At 46.2% G+C, this 7,390-nt stretch overlaps 1 protein-coding gene across 4 annotated transcripts in view; it reads right to left on the bottom strand.

Annotated features, from left to right (window-relative positions):
- The window catches only part of ITPRIP (inositol 1,4,5-trisphosphate receptor interacting protein), a 63,991-nt gene that overhangs the window by 9,882 nt on the left and 46,719 nt on the right, over positions 1–7,390 (bottom strand). The gene's annotated exons all lie outside the window — the stretch shown is intronic.

Here is a 7,390-nt window from a genome sequence, read left to right as displayed (position 1 = left end):
TACAGCCACAGTTTTACTTTGGGTAACATTGTCTTGGGATGTCTAGACCCCCAGGGCTCTAAGCCTTGCTCCATGTTGTTTTTGCAATGTTCTTTCACTTTATTTTAGGCCTCTTAACCTCAACAGCCACGTAGGCCTGGCCTAGTGCAGGCGATGGTAGCAGTGCCACAGCCCACACTGTGCCCATGATGTGGTCTGTTTTTTGTCTCAAGTTCAAAAGTGCACATTCACCAATCAGGCTGGAGGTGAAGTCCAGTGAACTGAGCAGGGCTGCTTCTGCCTGTGGGACTCTGCTTCATTCTAACTTCCTATCAATATGGAAGGAGTGAATGAGCTGACCTTCCCTGCTGCTAGTTTAAATAGAACAGTGCTTCACAATACAGGTACCATTAAACCCACCTTGAGGGTTTCCCCAGGCTCTGGATGAGGTATACCAGCAGGGTGCCAATACCAGTAGGCTTCCATTTGGAGAAAACAGCCCAGTGCCCAGCAGACACCAGACACTTTCTTAACTACCCTCTTCTGCTCCACTAACCTGGATTTTTATTATTACTTTCAGAAAAGCTGGATGGATGAATTGCAGTGAGCTGTTCCTTTAGACTATCACCTAAGTTGCTACCTTTAGGCCCTGATCCCTCTGTCACTCTGTGCAGCTGGAGGGGAATAGCACCAGTTGCCCAAGCTCCCTGGCAGTCTGCTTTGACACTCCCTAGTGAAGTTTGTAATCAAAAACAATTAATCACATTCCAGAGGTGTGTGTGGGAGAGGAACCAGTTCTAGATTTCCAAGCAACTCAACTTCCTTACTGCAGTGACTTGCTTGTAACCAGACAAGTCCTAGCCACTGGTTCCAGTGTAGTTGCTGTTGTGCGTTATATTGCACTGGCAGCTGTAGAGTGTTTTTTGCATCTGCAAAGAGCATTATGACTAATTTCCATCATAGGTGGGAGAGGCAAGTTATCCCCATTTCTCAGCTAGAGGAAATGGAGGCACTGAGAACTAAATGACTGGTAGTCCAAGGACAGGGCCAGTTAGAATTCTGGCACTCTTGGGACCCAAATCTAGTGCCCTTATAAATAAGTAGGTAGAAAACTAATACTATTTCCGTCTCCTCACCAAAGCTCAAACTCCTGAAGGTTAAACACAAACTGTGTTAGTTCTTCTGCCCTAGAGAGGTTCCCAGAAGGGCCCTCTGCAGGCATAACTACTAGCACATGTCTTCCAGGAGGGAAGCTATATGCTGTACTTCCACTGAAATAAATTATAATGGGGCAGATTTCCTATCTCTAGCTTCTGTGATCCTCTACATTGCAGCATCCCTTCCTCCAACCTACACCTCCTTCAGCTGGTGTTGGTAAAATGCATCTTCTTTGCAAGATCAACTTTACCCATGCAAACTCCAAACTGAATTACATAAAACAAACTAGAGTGATTAAGCCAAAAAAAAAAAGCAGCATATCAAATTTTTGGAGCTTCAAAAGCAGTGAGACAATCAATCAGAGCTATAGGACAGTTTCTGTCTCCACCACACGGCTGTGAACTGTTCTAGTGTTTAAAGTGAATCACTGTTGTGCTGGAATCCCACACAGGATGTCTCAGGGCTGCTTCAGGGAAGAAGTTTTACTGCTTTTTCCTAGTGTACTCTACTGTGACGTAGAGCAACTTTTCACCTTTTGGGCCAGAACAAGAGGTGATGGGAAAAGTGACAGGGTGGTAAGTTGATGTGCTGTGCAGAAGGATGTGGTGGGAGTAGTGAGCCATAGGCCCTTCTGTAAGTCATTTCCTACAAAAAAAAAAACCACACACACACACACAGCTAAGGGTTAATGTCTCTTTCACCTGGAAAGAAGTAACCTGAAACACCTGACCAGAGAACCAATCAGGAAACAAGACTTTTTCAAATCTGGGTGGAGGGAAGTTTGTGTGTGAGTCCTTTGTTCTTGTCTTGTGCCTGTCTCTCTCTCGGCTATGGGAGGATTTCTGTTTCCTGCTTTCTAATCTTCTGTTTCCAAGTTGTGAGTACAGAGATCATAAAAACAATAGGGGTTATTGTTTTTTTTTCTTTTGTATTTACATGGTATAGTTGCTGGAGTGCTTTGAATTGTATTCTTTTGGCATAAGGCTGTTTATTCATATTTCTTTTAAGCAACTGACCCTGTATTTGTCACCTTAATACAGAGAGACCATTTTTATGTATTTTTCTTTCTTTTTACATAAAGCTTTCTTTTTAAGACCTGTTGGAGTTTTTCTTTAGTGAGGAACTCCAGGGAGTTGAGTCTGTGCTCACCAGGGAATTGGTGGGAGGAAGTAGTCAGGGGGAAATCTGTGTGTGTTAGATTTACTAGCCTGACTTTGCATACCCTCTGGGTGAAGAGGGAAGTACTTCTGTTTCCAGGACTGGAAATAGAGAGGGTGGAATCCCTCCAGGAACCCAGGGAGGAAACACCTGGAGGGGGGAAGGGAAATGGTTTATTTCCCTTTGTTGTAAGACTCAAGGGATTTGGGTCTTGGGGTCCCCAGGGAAGGTTTTTGGGGGGACCAGAGTGCCCCAAAACACCCTAATTTTTTGGGTGGTGGCAGCTTTACCAGGTCCAAGCTGGTAACTAAGCTTGGAGGTTTTCATGCTAACCCCCATATTTTGGACGCTAAGGTCCAAATCTGGGACTAGGTGATGAGACACACACACACACACACACACACCTCTCTGTCCCGTCAGAGTTTGGCAGACGGATGACTGTACTGCTGTGTACATACATTGCATGGAGTTGTTTATGCCACTATCACCTCTTAGCGAGATCAGAAATAGGGGGTGGTTTTTTTCTTCTTTTTCTCTTTTAATCTGCATGTTTTTTAAACACAGCTTGTAGTGCCTTGAAAGTGATGCCTAATCCGCTGTATGGTCCCCTCTGTATCAGCTTTTAAGAGAGCTCACAGTCCTAATGAAATAGACACTTAGCAAGCCCTGCAATTAGAGCCCCATTTTCCTTTCTGTTCAGGGCAGCTTTCTGCTTACACAGAACTTCTCAGCTACCACACTGGTGACTGTAAGTGGAAAATGCTGGGTTTCCAAAGTAAGCATGACATCCGAGAAACTGATGGCTGCAGCCACTCTGAGAACAGGCCATGCCTGCTACTCTGCTTCTGACCTCAAGTATCTTGGTGCCAAACGTGGAGCATCTCAGCCAGGCTAGTTGTCCAAATAACTTTCCCCCACCTCTCAAACACCCACTCCTGTTAAAAACTGGTCAGAGTATTCTCAGACTTAAGTCCTGCAAACTAAAGGCCTTGAATTTAGCCTAACTGTTAATTGCAGGGTTAGGGTTTTTTAGCCTTGTAAAATCTCCTTAGTCTCATGTCCTTGGAAGTTGTCAGAAGGGTTGAGCATATGCTAGAGATAGCATGCTAAGCCTTAGCTCCTTAGCGCACACTGGAGTCTGTGGCTGTGTCTAAAAGCACCACCACACTCCAGGGATTTTGTGTGTGGATGGGACTTGAGCTAACTGCAGTGAAGATAAGCCCCAGCTCTGCTACTGCTGTTGCTGTTCTCGGTACAACTTGTTAAAGGTTCTTGGGAAGAAATAAAGCTCAAGAATCCAGCCTAGGGAAGACAAATGGAATAAATAACTGAACTACACAGGGATCTGATTGAACTCACACTTGGCTCATGTGCCTGTCTAACCCTTTGCTTGTGGCCCCAGGGATTCATAGAATCGTAGAGGATTAGGGTTGGAAGAGATCTCAGGAGGTCATCTAGTCCAACCCCCTGCTCAAAGCAGGGCCAACGCCAACTAAATCATCTCAGCCAGGGCTTTGTCAAGCAGGGCCTTAAAAACCTCCAAGGAAGGAGATTCCACCACCTCCCTAGGTAACCCATTCCAGTGCTTCACCACCCTCCTAGGGAAATAGTGTATCCTAATATCCAAGCTAGACCTCCCCCACTGCAATTTGAGACCATTACTCCTTGTTCTGTCATCTGGTACCACTGAGAACAGCCAAGCTCCATCCTCTTTGGAACCCCCCTTCAGGTAGTTGAAGGCTGCTATCAAATCCCCCCTCACTCTTTTCTTCTGCAGACTAAATAAGCCCAGTTCCCTCAGCCTCTCCTCATAAGTCATGTGCCCCAGTCCCCATATCATTTCTGTTGGACTCTCTCCAATTTGTCCACATCCTTTCTTTAGTAGAGAAACAGAATGTCATTGCATGAGTTGGGAGTTTGAGCAGCCTGCCCACTAGGGTTAACACACTTAAAAATGAGACAATATCATCTTGAATGACCACAAGTACCTTGGATCCCTATTATGTCTCACCTGAGCAACTGTATCTGTAACAGCAAATTGCCCCCTATGCTATGCTGTGGCTTTGGTTCAGTCCTGATTCAGAAGGAAGCATGCCACAGCCTAAATTACCCCTGCCACCTCCTGTTGCATTGATTAATTTGTCAGAAGCTTTCCATCCAGTTATGGATCTAGCCTCTCCCTGCTAGGGTGAAAGTGTAGGTGCTCAGCTTTTCGCTGAGAATGGCAGCATGGAAAGCTCACAGGGCAAGTTCTTTTCACTGTGAACAAACAGCACCATCCATTTTACTGGAAGTGCAGTTCTGTTCTGAAAACTGGCAGCCGTGGTGAGGTATACAACTGAATTATTTTTGTATGGGGCCTGGGCTCTGAGAGTCAAGCTGGGTTAAAACATTACCAGTGATAGACTCTGCAGCTGGAACCTATTTAACAATTCTGTTGGCAATGGGCAAGCCTGAACAGAATCCAGCTTCCTCTCCCAGAGCTGCATTAGCGCTTCCAGCGTAAGAGGCATAAAATGTAGGTGCCAGTTTTGCCATCAGATGTGTGGAGCACCATTGGCTCAAGGCGGATGCTGTGAGGACACCAGCACTGTGGGGTCTTGCTCCATGACTAGGGCAGTTAGGCACTACTGTGCCCAAATAATCATGTGATAGAATTGAAACTTTATTGTAGTTACTACAATAAGCAGCTAGGACTGCATACACAGAGGGAATGGACTGAGCGAGTACAAAGCTGCCGCATTTATAGTCACATAAGAAAATAGATCCATACTTTTTGAATACAGGCAAGTGGTGTTTGGAGGCTGGTACAGCCAGTATCCATCTTTCCAGTGCACAAGTCTGTTGATGAACGGGTGTGATGAACTGAAAATGTTTTAAATGTTTTTTATGAATAATGTGTTGGTGCCTTAGTGTTTTTTAGGCAGTTTTTAAGTATCTGGCAGAGCCAAGGGCCAGTGCACCTAAATGCCTGACCCTTTGTTTTTTAGCAACTGATGGCCTGGGCCCCTCCTCTGCAAAGGTGCCAGCTGAAGGTGTTGAAGACAAAGGGATCACGTGACCTCCTGGCCCAGGAAAGGAGCTAAGCAGAGGAGGAGGGGCTGGAGGGGTGGTTAGTCAGGAGCTGGCTGGGGTCGAGGACTGAAGTGCAGACGTGGGGGGTCTGACTCACTGCCCCCAGAATGGACCCGGCTGAGGGGTCCTGTTCGCTGTACCCACAAGCTCTGTTTTAGACCCTGTTCCTGTTATCGAATAAACCTGTGTTTTACCGGCTGGCTAAAAGTCACGTCTAACTGTGAAGTGGGGGTGCAGGACCCTGTGGCTTCCCCAGGACCTCGCCTGGATGGACTCGCTGTGGGAAGCGCACGGAGGGGCAGAGGATGCTGAATGCGCCAAAAAAAGACCCAGGAGGTAAAGACGTGGGAGCTTCTTGCCCTGGAGACAGTCTGCTCCAAGGGAGAGGAGGCTCCCCAAAGTCCTGCCTGGCTTTATGGGGAGCCGTTCCAAAGCATCATCTGGTGACTCCATAACAACAGGGCCTGGGGAAAGCCCGGTGGAGAGTTTCCAGCTGGCTTTAGGAATAGTTTAACTGAAGGAAAAACTATTTAATTTTTTAATATTCAACGTTGTTCAAGTATGAGCTTTCAGGCTTCTTAAAACTATTATTAAAGCAGGTTGGGAACAGATTTGCACTGACCTAAGGGTACTGGGAATGTGACGTGACTGCCTTCAGCCGCTGCTGGGAAATAATATTAGGTGCTGCGGTAGGAAGCTATCCTAGTGGGTTAAGGGCTGTACCAGAGATCAGTATGCAAAAATTCAAGTGATTAAGGCCAGATACCAGTAACTAAGAGGTTCAGTTGTGTTATTTGAACAGAGAGACACTCTTTGCATTTTAGTTTCCTGGCTCTGTGATGTACCATTATAAATATGCTGATTCAATAAAAAATAAATGAAATATACTGCCCTATAATTTACTATTAAACATCAGCCATTGCTCTAAATCCACAGGCAGACAGCTGGGGTCCTGAACCCATTATGGCTGGCAGAGGAATTGCGGCCTTAGGCAAAGACTGCTGAATGGCAGTGGTGACCAAGAGACGTGGCTGAGACTTCCAAAGGAAAGAAACAGTAGTACGGAAGAGAATGAGCCTCTCTCTTCACTCGAGTGGCACAAACGATGCCTGGCTCCAGGTTGGCTGAAATGGGCAGCGGAGAATGCAAACTCCTTACCAAAGGGAAGTTTAAAGAGCTGTAGTCAACCGGGGAAGGCAAGGTGGGGGATATAACTAAGAGGATTAGCACCTCTGTCACTTAGGCCTTAGTGCACATTACGGGCACTACAGCAGCATCACAGCTATGCCGCTGTGACCTCATAGTGTAGACATACCCTACAGCGACAGAAGAGTGTTTTCTTCCATCAGCCTAGCCACATCTACAGCAGGAATTAGGTCAGCATAGCTGTGGTGCTCAGGGGTGTAGTGTAGTTATGCCAATCTAAATTTCAGTGGAGACCAGGCCTTATTCTTAGGCTGTCTCTACATTCTGGAGGTGATACAGGGCATAGCTATATCAGTGTAGCTATGTTGGCATAAACTCAATACTGCTGGCATCGCCCTACAGGGATGGAAAGGGTTTTTCCATTGGTGTAGGAACACCACCTCCCCACACACATCAAATGGTTGACATAGCTGTATCTACACTGGAGGTTAGGGCAGCACATCCCGGAACAACACAGCTATTTCAACCAAATTTTAAAGTATAGACCAAGCCTTAGTTTCCCTCCAATTTACAGTAGTTCAACTCAAGCAGCCAGAGTGTGTGATTGCTCTTGATAGAGGCAGAAAGATGCAGGCAAAAGGAGAGACTGTTTTGTGCACAACATGGTAGGAGTCATGGAAAGCTTAGGGCAGGATGGGAACCGAAAGTTAGCAAGACAAGAACCATAGGGCCAGGTTCTGCTCTCAGTTCCCATTACATCCATACCACCCCAGTGAAGCTGTTGGCGTTGCATTGGTGCAACAGAGCAGAGTTTGGCCCATAGTGTCCAGGGACAAACTCTTGTTTTATTTTAAGGCCCATTGTAATGAAGCGA

This window comes from Gopherus flavomarginatus, chromosome 6 (assembly GCF_025201925.1).
Source record: "Gopherus flavomarginatus isolate rGopFla2 chromosome 6, rGopFla2.mat.asm, whole genome shotgun sequence".
NCBI lineage: Eukaryota > Metazoa > Chordata > Testudines > Testudinidae > Gopherus > Gopherus flavomarginatus.
This window is presented reverse-complemented; position numbering and strand designations above follow the sequence as displayed.